We start from the raw sequence: 16250 nt of genomic DNA, 5'->3' as shown, positions 1-16250 counted from the left end.
ATCGTCAACGTTTTATTCTGGTGATAATCCTTAAAATAAAATCATTAGGAAGTCACGAATTCTGAATCATCATCTATAAATTTTTTTATCTTTATTTATTTATTTTGTGTTTTTTGTTTTTTTTTTTTTGAGACGGGGTCTCGCTGTGTTGCCCAGGCTGGAGTGCAGTGGCGCGATCTTGCCTCACTGCAAGCTCCGCCTCCCGGGTTCAGGCCATTCTCCTGCCTCAGCCTCCTGAGTAGCTGGGACCACAGGCGTCTGCCACCACGCCCGGGTAATTTTTTGTATTTTTTAGTAGAGACGGGGTTTCACCATGTTAGCAGGGTGGTCTCAACCTCCTGACCTCGTGATCCGCCCGCCTCGGCCTCCCAAAGTGCTGGGATTACAGGCGTGAGCCACCGCGCCTGGCTATTTATTTTTTTAATTTTTTTTGGAGACTGAATCTCACTCTGTCGCCCAGGCTGGAGTGCAGTGGTTTGATCTCGGCTCACTGTAACCTCCGCCTCCTCGGTTCAAGGGATTCTCCTGCTTCTGCCTCCTGAGTAGCTGGGATTACAGGCGCCTGCCACCCTGCTCATTTTTGATTTTTTAGTAGAGACAGGGTTTCACCATGTTGCCCAGGCTGGTCTCGAACTCCTGACCTTAAGTGATCTGCCTGCCTCGGCCTCCCAAAGTGCTGAGACTACAGGCATGAGCCACCGCACCGAGCGTATTTCTTTACTTTCTTAATAAACTTGCTTTCACTTTATAGACTTGCCCCAACTTCTTTCTTGCACAAGGTCCAAGAACCCTCTCCTAGCGTCTGGATCAGGACCCCAAGAATGACAGAATGGGCATGTGCAGGGCATCCGCCAGGACTGTCCGGGAGCGTGTTTGCCTGTCTCCAGGTGGGCCCCATCGGAAGCTGAGTCAAAATGAAAGGCAGCTGCTAGTTACTACCCACGCCCTGGCCACGGGGGCGATTGCTCCAGGCTTGCTGTGGGCTTCCCACTGGCTGCTGGAATGAGAGCTCTGTCCTGATAGGGTCTGCTCACTGCCCATTTGCATATTCCCATCTCTTACCATCTAGAAAACAATGTAACAGGAAGGGCACAGTGGCTCAGGCCTGTAATCCCAGCGCTTTGGGAGACCAAGGTGGGCAGATCACCCGAGGTCAGAAGTTCGAGACCAGCCTGACCAACATGGAGAAATCCTGTCTCTACTAAAAAGATACAAAAAAAATTAACCAGGTGTGGTGGTTCATGCCTGTAATCCCAGCACTTTAGGATCAGGAGTTTGAGACCAGCCTGACCAACATGGTGAAACCCCATCTCTACTAAAAACACACAAAAGCATTAGCCGGGCATAGTAGTGGGCGCCTGTAATCCCAACTACTCGGGAGGCTGAGGCACGAGAATCACTTGAACGCGGGCGGCAGAGGTTGCAGTGAGCCAAGATAGTGTCACTGCACTCCAGTCTGGGTGACAGAGCGAGACTCCGTCTCCAAAAAAAAAGAAAAAGAAAAAAAACAGTGTAGCAGGCAAAGGGTTGATTTCCACACCGAAGCCTAACTCTGAGAATGTGGTTTTTGTCCAGATTCTCTCTAAATACTAATTTCAGGGAAGACAGACCCATTCCCATGTTCCTGGAAATTTTTCTCAACACAGATCTTGAGTGTGTGGTCCCTCCCAGGGTCCTCCCCACCAGCCCTCTGCTGTAGGTCTCGGGCTGCTCTGCCACCTCCCCTCCCCATCTGCCTGCTCAGGGACTGGCCCGTTTGTTGTCTCGGATGGAAGGGGCAGTCCTGAGCTCTCTTCTTCAATGTGACAGTTTAATTCTCCACCCCTTAAATCTTGGTGTAAGGGACACCTTGTGACTGCTTTTGTAACCGAACACACGTTCAGCTGCTCGAAAGCCAAAACTCAAGAGACAGGAGTTGGTGGGAAGAAAGCAATTTACTCAGACAGCCAGCAAACCAAGAAGATGGTAGACTGGAGTCCTAATGTGCCATCTCAAGTGGGTACAAATTTCAGGCTCTTTTTATGTTAAGGGCAGAGGAAGAGAAGGTGGTTGGAATCAAGAAGTGATCTATGATTGGGCGTGGTGGCTCACGCCTGTAATCCCAGCACTCCCGCTTTGGGAAGCCGAGGCGGGCGGATCACCTGAGGTCGGGAGTTCGAGACCAGCCTGACCAACATGGAGAAACCCCGTCTCTACTAAAAATATAAAATTAGCCAGGCATAGTGGCGTATGCCTGTATTCCCAGCTACTCTGGAGGCTGAGGTAGGAGTATCGCTTGAACCCAGGAGGCAGAGGTTACAGTGAGCTGAGATGGTGCCATTGCACTCCAGCCTGGGCGATAGAGTGAGACTGTCTCAAAAAAAAAAAAAAAAAAAAAAGGGAGGGGAGTGACCTACGTCTGAGTGTGGTGGCGCAAACGTGTAATCCCAGCACTATGGGAGGCCACGGCAGGTGGACCACTTGAACTCATGAGTTCGAGACCAGCCTGGGCAACATGGTGAAACCCTGTCTCTACAAAAAATACAAAAATTAGCCTAGCATGGTCGTGGGTACCTGTAGTCCCAGCTAGTCAGAAGACTGAGGTGGGAGGATGAATTGAGGCCAGGAGGTGGAGGTTGCAGTGAGCCGAGATGGCACCACTGCACTTCAGCCTGGGTGATAGACCTTGTCAAAAAAAAAAAAAAAAAAAAAGGCCACAGACATCTGGGCACCAGCAAGAGTCTGAGGAGGTTGGGAACTTCTTTGTCCTTGGTCAGGTTGCAATGCTCCTATGCATATTTAATAAGATATTGTTAATTGTTTTTAAAACTACATGATTACTGTTTTTGCATATTGTCCCAGTGCTCCGAAATTATCCTAGCCTGCTTGCAGGATGGGTAAAGGCCTCTTGAACACAAATAGAGTGAGTTATGTTAGTTCTTCTCTGTTTCACTGTTATACTTTGGCCAATTGAATGCAGTGGAAGGGATGCTGTGCCAGTTCAGGGAGTGGCCTGGAAACTGCTGGAAACTGCTACTTCCTATGTCTTCGAAGTCCACTGGCACATAAGAAGTACAACTGCTCAGAGGCAGCCATGTTGAAAGGAAGCCCAAGCAGCTACGTGGACACCCTGGTTTACAGGCCAGCAGATCCCCCAGCAACAGCCATCATTAGCTGCCAGCTACTTCCTGCAACAATGTGATCCTAGATTCAGCAAAACAAAACAAATCCTGTTGCTGGTTTCTCCTGCTCAGGCCTGGAGTCATCCAGACCTCACCAGAACAGACACACAATATAGTGGAACTGATGTGTAGACCCAGTCAACACACAAGAACAACCATCACCCAGGGAGGCAACCCTGACCCCAGGGCTGGGGAGACCAGCAACTCTCTCCCATGTCCTCTCTCCCCTTGGCCTCAGGAGTGACCCATATGGGCACTGGCATTCAGGATGAAGACTACACTTCCCAGCATCCCTTGCAGCAATCAGTGGCCGTGTGACCAGGCTGTGGCCAATGGGGAGGTGAGGCCCGTGCACAGCAGCTGCCTTTAGAGGAAAGAAGGTTTGTGCCCTCTTGTCCCCTTCTCCTCTCCCTGTCGGCTGACAGGAGACAGTATGGACTCTCGGGGCGGAGGGGAAGCTACACCCTAAGGAAGTCAGAGCAGCAAGATGGAAGGAGGCTAAGAACCTGAAAACTGCAGAGAAGAATCACCTGACTGGCTTGGACTTTCATGTGAAAGGAATGAACCTGTCTTAGTTAAGCCACTGTGATTCAGGGTCCTTAACCGAGACTGTAACCTAATTGGTAGAAAGAACAGGAGCGGGGGTGGGGAGATGGAGTTGGAGAGGCAGGCAGAGGTCAGATCACATCGGGTCTGCAGGTCAAGATGGAGGAAGAAACAGGCGACATAGGACTCATGGACCATACCTGCTCCCAGGCGAAGGGAGTTTGCCGTGGGTGCCCCTCCCTGTCTGCTAAGAAAGCTGATTTGACCCACTTCTCTTTAGGACTTTGCAAGAGGCACATCACAGTCACAGGTACTTGTCTCCTAAGAGTCCTTTCAGGGGAGCTGCTCCTCCCACAATTAATCCAGCCTCAGGTATCCCTTTATTAATAGCAACGCAGATGGACTGACACATATCTTTAGTGTCAAGAGACTGTGACAAGAGCAGGAAAGAACCCTTGTGTGCATCTCTCCGAGCGCTGGGAGCTGTTGTTGTATTGGCTGCTGTTACTCATCCTGACTGATACACAGACACCACCAGTAGCCCTCTCTCCTGGAGACGTCATGTAAGTTAGGTGAGGCATGACCCAGGAACACTCTCAAGCTGATTTCCCTCCTACCCCCAGGGCCGCTGAGCAGGGCCCTCATTATCTAAGATCAGTTGGACACCTGTACACCTGCCATGGCCTGGAGCAGGTGCCAGGCACTGTGGATGATGAATGTGAGAACAGCATCATCCCAGCCCTCCTGCAGGTGACTGTCTGGGCAGACCGTGGGATTCCTCCACAACCACCTCCTCACACACGGCTGACTCATGCCAAGCAGCAGGCGGAGCTTGGGATCGCCTGACCCGCTCCCCTCACCTGGGAGCAGCTTATATAGAAGCGCCTGTAGTTCACACAGGGCTGGTGGTTCCAGCTTGCAAGATGCCCCGAGGCCTCCTTGGCTGCTTGGTGATCAGACCAGGTATGTGCAAAGAGGCATGACTCTTTATTTTCACTTAATTGAAAAAAACCACATCAGCAAAGAGAGCATCCAAGCTCAGTGGCCCTTTCTCCTCACAACAGTGACCATGAACCTTTCAAAAGATGCCTTACAGGTCATTTGCCAAACCTCCTGCTTCATGCCGAGGTGTGATGAGTCTCACAAATAGGCCAGACCTGGGAGGGGACACATTCAAGAAACAGCACCAATGAGAGGCCCGGGGAGAGCAGGTCTCGGGACTGCCCAGCCGTGTGTGCACCAAACGTGGATGTGTCAGTGGCCACGCCAGGAGTTAAGCCCTCACCAGGGGCCTCTGGGTGGCCAAGGCCAAGTCTTCTTCAAGAGGTGAGTTCAAATGAGCCAACCATGGCAGAAATACGTGAGGGAGATCCCATGGCTCCCCTGGTTAGAATCCCCTGCTAATCCCGCCTGGCTCAGAGGAGAAGTTCTCACAGCAGCCTGCAGTCCCCCCCTGGTTCAGCCTCCTCTTGGCTCGGATTCTCCATGCCCCTCTACCCCTCTCTGTCTCCTCTCCCACCACAGAGAGGGGATCCTGCAGGTTCATCCTGGTGGATTCAAACCCATCTTTGCCACACAGATAGTCATCAGAATGAATGGGCATAATCTATAAAGAGTCCTCCTGAAAAAGAAAAAGGCAGGCCAGGTGCGGTGGTGCACGTCTGTAATCCCAGCACTTTGGGAAGCCGAGGCAGGCAGGTCACCTGAGGTCAGAAATTCGAGACCAGCCTGGCCAACATGGTGAAACCCTGTCTCTACTAAAAATACAAAAACTAGCTGGGCATGGTGGCTCACGCCTGTAATCCCAGCTACTCTGGAGGCTGAGACAGGAGAATCACTTGAACCCGGAAGGCGGAGGCCGCAGTGAGCGGAGATCACGCCGCTGCACTCCAGCCTGGGTGACAGAATGAGACTCTGTCTCAAATAATAATAATAATAAAAGAAAAAAAGAAAAATTCAGACAACTAAATGGAAACTGGACAAAAGAGTTGAACCAGCCCCAGCCGGGCATGGTGACTCGTGCGTGTAATCCCAGCACTTTGGGAGGTCGAGGCGGGTGGATCACGAGGTTAAGAGTTTGAGACCAGCCTGGCCAACATGGTGAAACCCTGTCTCTACTAAAAATACAAAAAATTAGCCGGATGTGGTGGTGCGTGCCCGTAGTCCTAGCTACTCAGGAGGCTGAGGCAGAAGAATTGCTTGAACCCCGGAGGCGGAGGTTGCAGTGAGCCGAGATTGTGCCACTATACTCCAGTCTTGGTGACAGAGTGAGACTCCATCTCAAAAAAAAAAAAAAAAGTGGGGGAGTTGAGCCAGCCCTTCACAGAAAATGAAATGTGAAGGAAAGGGTAATGGAACCGTGAATAGGGTCTCAGCTAACAGGATGAGGTGTCACGTGTCGCCCACCAGACAGGCAAAAATCCCACAACCCAATCAATGCAAGGGTTGGGAAGAATGGAGAGCAACAAGCACACTCAGCCACTGCTAAGAATGATCGTGAAATTTTCTTGGTATCCTTGTATATGAAAGGGTGTGTTTTGTGGGTTATGGGGAAAATCACATTTCTTACCTGGGATGAAATTGTAAGAACTGAAAGCTACTCACTGGCCAGAAGAAACGTGCACTTGTGTACAAAAGATATGCCTGAGAATGTTCCTAGCAACGGAACTAGGACCCCAGCCTGGCCAAACCCTCATCCACAGGAAGATGAAGACATTTCCCATGCTCCCCTCAGAGGACAGGAGATCACACAGCAAGGAAACTGAATCATGTCAACGTGGGTGGGTCTCAGGAAGCGAATGGAGATGGGAGATCACGCAGCAATGAAAATGAACCATGTCAGTGTGGGTGGATCTCGGGGGAGAATGGAGGACAAAAATAGACCTCGAGCAGATGCTCAGAGCCATGCAACGTAGGAGCAACCGCACAGGAGAATTTCCTCACATCAAAGTTCAAAACTACAGTTGAGGCAACAGAGCAAGACCCTGTCTCCAAAAGACAACAGAAAGTTCCAAAACTAAACGGCATATTGTTTAGGGATGCACACATACGCGGTGAAAGAAACGTACTGTGAAGAAAAGTACGGGAATAATAAAAGACAGAAAGCAGGAAGTGAGTCCCTCTGTAGGAGAAGGGAAGGGACTGGGACTCAGGCAGGGCCTCCAGGGAGCATCCAAAGTTCTGTCTCTTCAGATTCTATTCCCTAAACTTGGTGGAGGTCCTGGTGTCCAATGTGTCGATGTTCTTTATCCCTTACCCATGTTGTACAAATGCTTTTTTCTATTCAGTATTTAGAAGACAGTTATAGGCCGGGCACGGTGGCTCAAGCCTGTAATCCCAGCACTTTGGGAGGCCGAGATGAGCGGATCACAAGGTCAGGAGATCGAGACCATCCTGGCTAACACAGTGAAACCCCGTCTCTACTAAAAAATACAAAAAAGGCCGGGCGCGGTGGCTCAAGCCTGTAATCCCAGCACTTTGGGAGGCCGAGACGGGCGGATCATGAGGTCAGGAGATCGAAACCATCCTGGCTAACACGGTGAAACCCCGTCTCTATTAAGAAATACAAAAAACTGGCCGGGCGCGGTGGCTCAAGCCTGTAATCCCAGCACTTTGGGAGGCCGAGACGGGTGGATCATGAGGTCAGGAGATCGAAACCATCCTGGCTAACACGGTGAAACCCCGTCTCTACTAAAAAATACAAAAAACTAGCCGGGCGTGGTGGCGGGTGCCTGTAGTCCCAGCTACTTGGGAGGCTGAGGCAGGAGAATGGCGTAAACCCGGGAGGCGGAGCTTGCAGTGAGCTGAGATCCGGCCACTGCACTCCAGCCTGGGCGACAGAGCAAGACTCCGTCTCAAAAAAAAAAAAAAAAAAAAAAAAGAAATACAAAAAACTAGCCGGGCGAGGTGGCGGGCGCCTGTAGTCCCAGCTACTCGGGAGGCTGAGGCAGGAGAATGGCGTGAACCCGGAAGGCGGAGCTTGCAGTGAGCTGAGATCCGGCCACTGCACTCCAGCCTGGGCGACAGCGCGAGACTCCGTCTCAAAAAAAAAAAAAACATAGAAGACAGTTATAAACAAGATGCATTAAATAGCAAGATGGCCGATGAACATTAGAAAGGAACATCAGAACATCCGTGAGATTCCATCCACGGAGCCCTCACCATGGAAACCCTTGTGCTCATGGGCCTGGTCTCCTCTCAAGACACAGTCAGTTGCTGGGGGTCAGAGGCCGCACTCATCATAGCAGAGACGCAGGACCAGCTTGGAGAGGACCCTTCCATGACACCTACGGCATCACCGGGCTGTGTGGAGGGGCTTAGCCGCCGGAACTCACGGGATATCATTCTGCACCGAAACCCCACAGGAAAAGTGGTAAGTTCTCAGTTTCTCCATTAATGGCACCTCTCGGGTTAATCTCTGTCCTCCACCAATTCTCCATGAAACAACTTTTTGTAGCTTGGCTGAAGTCTATTTTTTTCAATTTATTTTTTATTTTACTAGCTGATTGAAAAGATATATATTGTGTGTGTGTGTTTTGTCTCTGTCAGTCAGGATACTTGTGCTTTCAGTCCCATTATTATGATTACCAACATCATTTCGTTTTTTTAAGCTTTTCAGTTCCTAAGGGTATTAATCAGGGTCTTTCTGTCTCATGAGACAGAAAGCAAATCCAAACTGAGTAAGAGGGAAAAGGATGCATTAATCACTAGACGTGAGAAGTTCCCAAGCTTAGCTTGCTTGGGGTACAGCTACATCTACAGTTTCCAGTGGCATCCTGTGACTCTCTCTCTACTTCTTCTCTCTACTACTACTTCTCTCTACTACTTCTCCAACTTTGGCTCCATGTTTAGCCAGACTTAAACAGCAGCACCGGCTCCTCCCAATATCTCCAACTTCCCAGCTCCCTGACCCTCAAGCTTCAACTGCAGCACGAGCTCCTCCCCGGTCTCCAGCTCCACGATCCTCAAACTACAACAGCAGCACCAGCTCCCCACTGGATCTCCAGCTCAATGACTCTCGGACTTGACAGGCAGCACCGGCTCCCCGCAAAGACTCTAAGCTCCACTATCCTCAACCTAGAACAGCAGCACCAGCTCCTCCCTGGATCTCCAGCTCCGTGACTCTCTGACTTGAAAGGCAGCACCAGCTCCTCACAAAGCCTCCAGCTCCAAGACCCTCAAACTAGAACAAGTCTGAGGGTCGTGGAGCTGCAGACCCAGGGAGGAGTCAGTGCTGCTTTTCTAGTCTGAGGGTCCTGGATCTAGAGACCCAGGGTGGAGCTGGTGCTGCTGTTCTGGTTTGAAGGTCGTGGAGCTGGAGACCCAGGGAGGAACCATTTGAACAGCAGCACTGGCTCCTCCCCGGGTCTCAGGCTCCACAATCCTCAAACTACAACAGCAGCACCGGCTCCCCACTGGATCTCCAGCTCAATGACTCAGACTTGACAGGCAGCACCGGCTCCCCTCAAAGGCTCTAAGCTCCACGATCCTCAACCTAGAACAGCAGCACTGGCTCCTCCCCGGTCTTCAGCTCCACGATCCTCAGACTTTAGAAGCTGTAATACCGGCTTCTCCCTGGGTTTCCAGCTATGTAACCCTCAGACATGAACCGCAGCAGCACCGGCTCCTCCCCATCTCCAGTTCCACGAGCCTCAAAATAGAACAGCATCACCAGCTCCTCCCTGGATCTCCAGCTTCCAAACCCTCAAACTTCAAATGAAGCACCGGATCCTCCCCACGGTTGAACAGCAGCACGGGCTCCTCCCCCAAAGCTCCAGGTCCACAGCCCTCTGACTTAAATGGGAGTAGCACCGGCTCCTCCCTAGGTCTCCAGCTCCACAACCCTCACACTAGAACACCAGAACTCGCCCCTCCCCGCTCTCCAGCTCCACGACCCTCACACTAGAACACCAGAACTTGCCCCTCCCCACTCTCCAGCTCCACGACCCTCACACTAGAACACCAGAACTTGCCCCTCCCCGCTCTCCAGCTCCACAACCCTCAGACTTGAACAGCAGCAGTGGCTCCTCGCTAGGTCTCCAGCTCCATGACTCCCAACATGAAACAGCAGCACCAGCTCCTCTGCACAACCCGAACCCCACGACCCTCAGACTCGGACCACAGCAGCACCAGCTCCCCAGCAAGTCTCCAGCTCCACAACCCTCAGCCTTAAACAACAGCATCACCAGCTCCTCCCTGGGTCTTGAGCTCCACAACACTCAAGCTAGAACAACGCTTCTCCCTGGGTCTTCTGCTCCATGATCCTCACAGTTGAACAAAAGAACCGGCTCCTCCCCGAGACTTCAGCTCCACAGGCCTCAAACTAAAACAGCAGCACCAGCTCCTCCCTGGGTCTCCAGCTCCACTGCCTCACACTAGGACAGCAGCACTGCCTCGTCCCTGGTTCTCCAGTTCCATAACCCTCAAATTTAAACAGTAGCAACACTGACTCCTCCTAAGTCTCCAGCTCCATGACCCTCAAACTAAAACAACAACGGTCCTGCCTGGGTCTCCACTCCACGAACCTCACACTGGAACAGCAGCAAAAACTCATCCCTGAGTCTCCAGCTCCACAACCCTGAAACTAGAACACCACCGGCTCCTCCATGGGTCTCCAGCTCAATGACTCTCAAACTACAACACCGGCTCCTCCCTGGGTCTCCAGCTCCATGACCCTCAAACTAGAAAAGCACCTGCTCCTGCTCGGATCTCCAGCTCCACGACCCTCAAACTGCGTCAACACCGGCTCCTCCTCGGGTCTCCAGCTCCACGACCCTCAGGTGAGGGATGACTTTTCCTCAGCTCCTCTCCTAACATCCATCTCCTGGTGACCTGGAAAGGCTCATACCTGGCAGTGACCACAGCTGTCCAGTCTTGGGCCTCTCTGCAGAGCTGACACACGGCTGGCAATCTCACTCCCTGACGTCTGGGGCCTGGGGCTCTGGGGGCATCCACAGCCTTGGGAGGGTCACAAAGTCCTTCCCTCTGCCTTTCCCTCAGCTCAGTTGGGAGGGACATCCCGGGTGGCAGGCGACAGCTTGGACAATGCGTCTTTCAGGGTCGAGGAGTCAGCAGACTGCACAGGGAAAGTTACGATTTTTTTCTTTCTTTCTTTTTTTTTTTTTTTTTGCGACAGAGTCTCGCTCTGTCGCCCAGGCTGGAGTGCAGTGGCACAATCTCGGCTCACTGCAAGCTCCGCCTCCTGGGTTCACGCCATTCTCCTGCCTCAGCCTCCCAAGTAGCTGGGACTACAGGCGCCTGCCACCACACCCGGCTAATTTTTTTTTTTTTTTTTTTTGTATTTTTAGTAGAGATGGGGTTTCACCGTGTTAGCCAGGATGGTCTCGATCTCCTGACCTCCTGATCTGCCAGCCTCGGCCTCCCAAAGTGCTGGGATTAGAGGTGTGAGCCACCATGCCTGGATGGAAAAATTAAGATTTAATGTTGGCTGGGCGTGGTGGCTCACACCTGTAATTCCAGCACTTTGGGAGGCCAAGGCAGGTGGATCACTGGAGCCCAGGAGTTCAAGACCATCCCGGGCAACGTGGTGAGACCCAATCTCTACAAAATATTAAAAAATAAGCCAAATGTGGTGGTGCACACTTATAGTCCCAGCTACTCGAGAGGCTGAGGTGGGAGGATCACTTGAGCTTGGGAAGTTGAGGTTGCAGTGAGCTGAGATCGTGCCACTGCACTCCAGTCTGGGCAACAGAGCAAGACCCTGTCTCTCTCTCTCTCTCCATATATATATATGTGTATATGTATATGTATATGTGTGTGTATATGTATATGTGTGTATATATGTATATGTGTGTGTATATATGTATATGTATATGTGTGTATATATGTATATGTGTGTGTATATGTATATGTGTGTATATATGTATATGTGTGTATATATGTATATGTGTGTATATGTATATGTGTGTGTATATATGTATATGTGTGTGTATATGTATATGTGTGTATATATGTATATGTGTGTGTATATGTATATGTGTGTATATATATGTATATATGTGTATATGTATATGTGTATATATGTATGTGTGTGTATATATGTATGTGTGTGTATATATGTATATGTGTGTGTATATATATGTATATGTGTGTATATATGTATATGTGTGTATATATGTATATGTGTGTGTATATATGTATATGTGTGTGTATATATGTATATGTGTGTGTGTATATATGTGTATGTGTGTGTATATATGTATATGTGTGTGTATATATGTATATGTGTGTGTGTGTATATATGTGTATGTGTGTGTATATATGTATATGTGTGTGTATATATGTATATGTGTGTATATATATGTGTGTGTGTATATATATGTATGTGTGTATATATGTATATGTGTGTATATATATGTATGTGTGTGTATATGTATGTGTATATATGTATATGTGTGTGTATATATGTATATGTGTGTATATATATGTATATGTGTGTATATATGTATATGTGTGTGTATATATGTATATGTGTGTATATATGTATATGTGTGTATATATATGTATATGTGTGTGTGTATATATGTGTATGTGTGTATATATGTATATGTGTATATATATGTATATGTGTGTATATATGTATATGTGTGTGTATATATATGTATATGTGTGTATATATGTATATGTGTGTGTATATATGTATGTGTGTATATATGTATATGTGTGTATATATATGTATATGTGTGTATATATGTATATGTGTGTATATATGTATGTGTGTATATATATGTATATGTGTGTGTGTATATATGTGTATGTGTGTGTATATATATGTATATGTGTGTGTATATATATGTATATGTGTGTGTGTGTATATATGTGTGTGTGTGTGTGTGTATATATACGTTGGACAGTGGCTCATGCTTGTAATTCCAACACTTTGGGAGGGCAGACTTTTTTTTTTTTTTTTTTGAGACGGAGGCTCGCTCTGCTGCCCAGGCTGGAGTGCAATGGCCGGATCTCAGCTCACTGCAAGCTCCGCCTCCCGGGTTCACGCCATTCTCCTGCCTCAGCCTCCCGAGTAGTTGGGACTACAGGCGCCCGCCACCTCGCCCAGCTAATTTTTTGTATTTTTAGTAGAGACGGGGTTTCACCGTGTTAGCCAGGATGGTCTCGATCTCCTGACCTCGTGATCCGCCCGTCTCGGCCTCCCAAAGTGCTGGGATTACAGACTTGAGCCACTGCGCCCGGCCGGGAGGGCAGACTTTTTGAGCCCAGGAGTTAGAGACCAGCCTGGGCAATATGGTGAAATCCCATCTTTTCAGAAAATACAAAAAATAGCTGGGTGTGGTGATGCATGCCTGTAGTCCCAGCCACTTAGGAAACTAAGGCAGGAGGATTGCTTAAACCCAGGAGGTCCAGGCTGCAGTGAGCCATGATTGTGCCTCTGCACTCCAGTGTATGAAACAGAGAGAGACCCTGTCTCAAAAAACAAAAACAAACAAACAAACAAAACGCCGGGCGCGGTGACTCACGCCTGTAATCCCAGCACTTTGGGAGGCCGAGGTGGGCAAATCACAAGGTTAGGAGATCGAGACCATCCTAACTCAATGAAACCCCGTCTCTACTAAAAATACAAAAAATTAGCCGGGCTTGTTGGTGGGCGCCTGTACGCCCAGCTACTCGGGAGGCGCTACTCGGGAGGCTGAGGCAGGAGAATGGTGTGAACCTGGGAGGTGGAGCTTGCAGTGAGCCGAGATTGTGCCACTGCACTCCAGCCTGGGCGACAGAGCAAGACTCCGTCTCAAAAAAAAAAAAAAAAGTAGTAAATGGGGATTAAATGGGGTAAAGAAGATAGTAACAAATAGAGAAACAGGGCTGGACACGGGGGCTCACACCTGTAATCCCAGCATTTTGGGAGGCCGAGGTGGGTGGATCACCTGAGGTCAGGAGTTCGAGACCAGCCTGACCAACATGGAGAAACCCCATCTGCATTAAAAATACAAAATTAGCCAGGCGTGGTGGCGGGTGCCTGTAATCCCAGCTACTCAGGAGGCTGAGGCAGGAGAACCACTTGAACTTGGAGGCAGAGGTTGCGGTGAGCCGAGATTGCACCACTGCACTCCATCCTGGCAACTGAGCGAGACTCCGTCTCAAACCAAACGGTGGGTGTGGGGAGCAGCTGCTGCCTCTAGGGCTGAGAGAAAACACCCAAGGAAAGAACAGACTGGGGAGGGCTCTGCCCAAGGTGGGGCCCAGGTCTTGCTGGAGAGGATGTGGCTGCGGACCCCGGAACGGCAGGGAAGCTTGCTGGGCACCCCAGTGATGGCAGCGAGGGTCATCTACTGCGGCCCCTGCAGGGAGGGTGCAGGGAGGAGATGGACAGCCCCCAGCCGCCATGGGGGCCACTGCGATGGGGCCGGGCAGGGTCGCCCACAGGAGAGGGAGCAGCACTGTCGGGCAGAAAGGGGTCCTGATGCAGAGCTGGGGCCGCGCTTCAGGGCCCAAGGTGGGAAGTGGGAGTGGTGCCTGCTTCAGGTACCCGGCTGGTGGCACAGTCACTACGCCCACCTCGCCGAGCGTACCAGGTTCCTGGGCCTCAGGAGGAGGCTCTGCTTGGGCTGCCCGAGGACTCATCCCCAGGGTCCGCCTGGCATTGAGGTGACCGTAGAGCCTGTCACTCCCAACAGCCAGGCCCAGGGCTGTGATTAGCTGTGCCCCAGGCCACTCCTGAGCGCCAGGGCAATGGGGGCAGCTTGTGGCGACGTTGCCTCTGCCCCAGATCCTAGCTGGGGCCCAGTGAGGATCAGGAGCCCCCACCCCAGGCCGGGAAGGGGTGTAGCCAGGGCTGCGTGCTCCATGGAGCTGGTGGGAGCCAGGAACAGGCAGGAGCCCCCATCAGGCACAGCTGCAGCCGCCCAAGTAGGGGCTGTAGACCCCGGCTTCCCTGTACTCTTGGGGGCCTAGGAAGGACCCCCTCCTTGCCTTTGCAGGCTTGGAGGTGCCTCATCCCACTGCCTGGCCTTTCCCCACTCCTGGTACACCCTCTGATCTCGGAGTGGGGTTGGAGCCAAGCCCGGCACTGTGACTGCCCGACTGAGTACCTGCATACTCAGGCCCTGCCACCTCAGCCCCCTCCGGACTTCGGGTGCAGATATGGGGGCTGCTGAGCGCAGCTCAGCACTGGGCTGCAGGTGTCCCTTGGCAAGAACGGCCTGGATGTCATGGACAGCAGTGGGAGGCAGACAGGCTCCTAGGTGGAAAAGGGCAGGTCCTCAGTACGGCCCCACCTTCCGGCCAGGGAGGGCAGTTCCTCCCCTCTGAGGTCCATAAAAACCTGCGGGATCAGCCAGAGCAGGGGAGAGAACAGAGAGACGGGAGGACCAGCTGCAGAGAGGAGCTACCCTGTCTGCTGAGAGCTGAACACTCCGTGGGGATAACCTGCCTACAGAGAGGAGCTGCCCCCAACGGTCTCCTCTGAAATGTTCTTTTTTTTTTTTTTTTTTTGAGACGGAGTCTCGCTCTGTCGCCCAGGCTGGAGTGCAGTGGCCGGATCTAAGCTCACTGCAAGCTCCACCTCCCGGGTTTACGCCATTCTCCTGCCTCAGCCTCCCGTGTAGTTGGGACTACAGGCGCCCGCCACCTCGCCCGGCTAATTTTTTGTATTTTTAGTAGAGACGGGGTTTCACCATGTTAGCCAGGATGGTCTTGATCTCCTGACCTCGTGATCCGCCCGTCTCGGCCTCCCAAAGTGCTAGGATTACAGGCTTGAGCCACCGCACCCGGCCTCCTCTGAGCTGTTCTAACACTCAATAAAGCTCCTCTTCGTCTTGCTCACCCTCCACTTGTCTGTGTACCTCATTCTTCCTAAACACAGGACAAGAACTCAGGCAACGGTGCCAGCAGCCACAGAGGTTGCCAGCCAGAAAAGCAACACCCCAAGCATCTCGTAATGCCAGGAGTGGCTGGGGTGCCAGCCGGACATGTTCAGGACCCACTCATGGGTGCCACCCAGTGCCACCCACTGGAGTGCAGGAGAAACTCGCTGGAGGGTGTGCACCAAGGGTCACCTGCACACCAAGGGTGAAGGATGGACCCAGAGCTGGAAGGAAAACCCTAGATAGAACGTTGTCCGCTTCCTCCTCAGTGCGCTCTGCTGACAAGGCCTAACATTGATCTCCTTGCAGAGAAGAAATGTGCACAGGGCACAGCCCCAGGCACAGGCAGGGAGCTTGGCCTCCTCCCACAGCCCTCCTCCCTCCTCCTTTCTCTGTGTCACCCCTCGCCCTCCTATTCCTCTTACCTTCTCATTCTCTCTGCCTTACAACACTGTTCATCATTTCTCATGGATAAGTAAATAGCAGGGTCTTTTGGCCATTTCACAATTGTGGCACTTACTAGCATGGTGGGAATTCTCTGACACATCTCCTTCCAGAGGTGAGGCCTGTGTCCCCTCCCAGAGACCTTCCTGCCACTGCTTCAGCTGACTTCTTAGGCTGGGTCATAAAGCATCTTGCAGCTTTGACCTTGTTCCCAGAGATGCCTTTCTCTTGAAACCTGAGCAACCATGTAAGAAAACCAAGG

Source organism: Macaca fascicularis, chromosome 15 (assembly GCF_037993035.2).
Source record: "Macaca fascicularis isolate 582-1 chromosome 15, T2T-MFA8v1.1".
Classification (NCBI taxonomy): Eukaryota; Metazoa; Chordata; class Mammalia; order Primates; family Cercopithecidae; genus Macaca; species Macaca fascicularis.
This window is presented reverse-complemented; position numbering follows the sequence as displayed.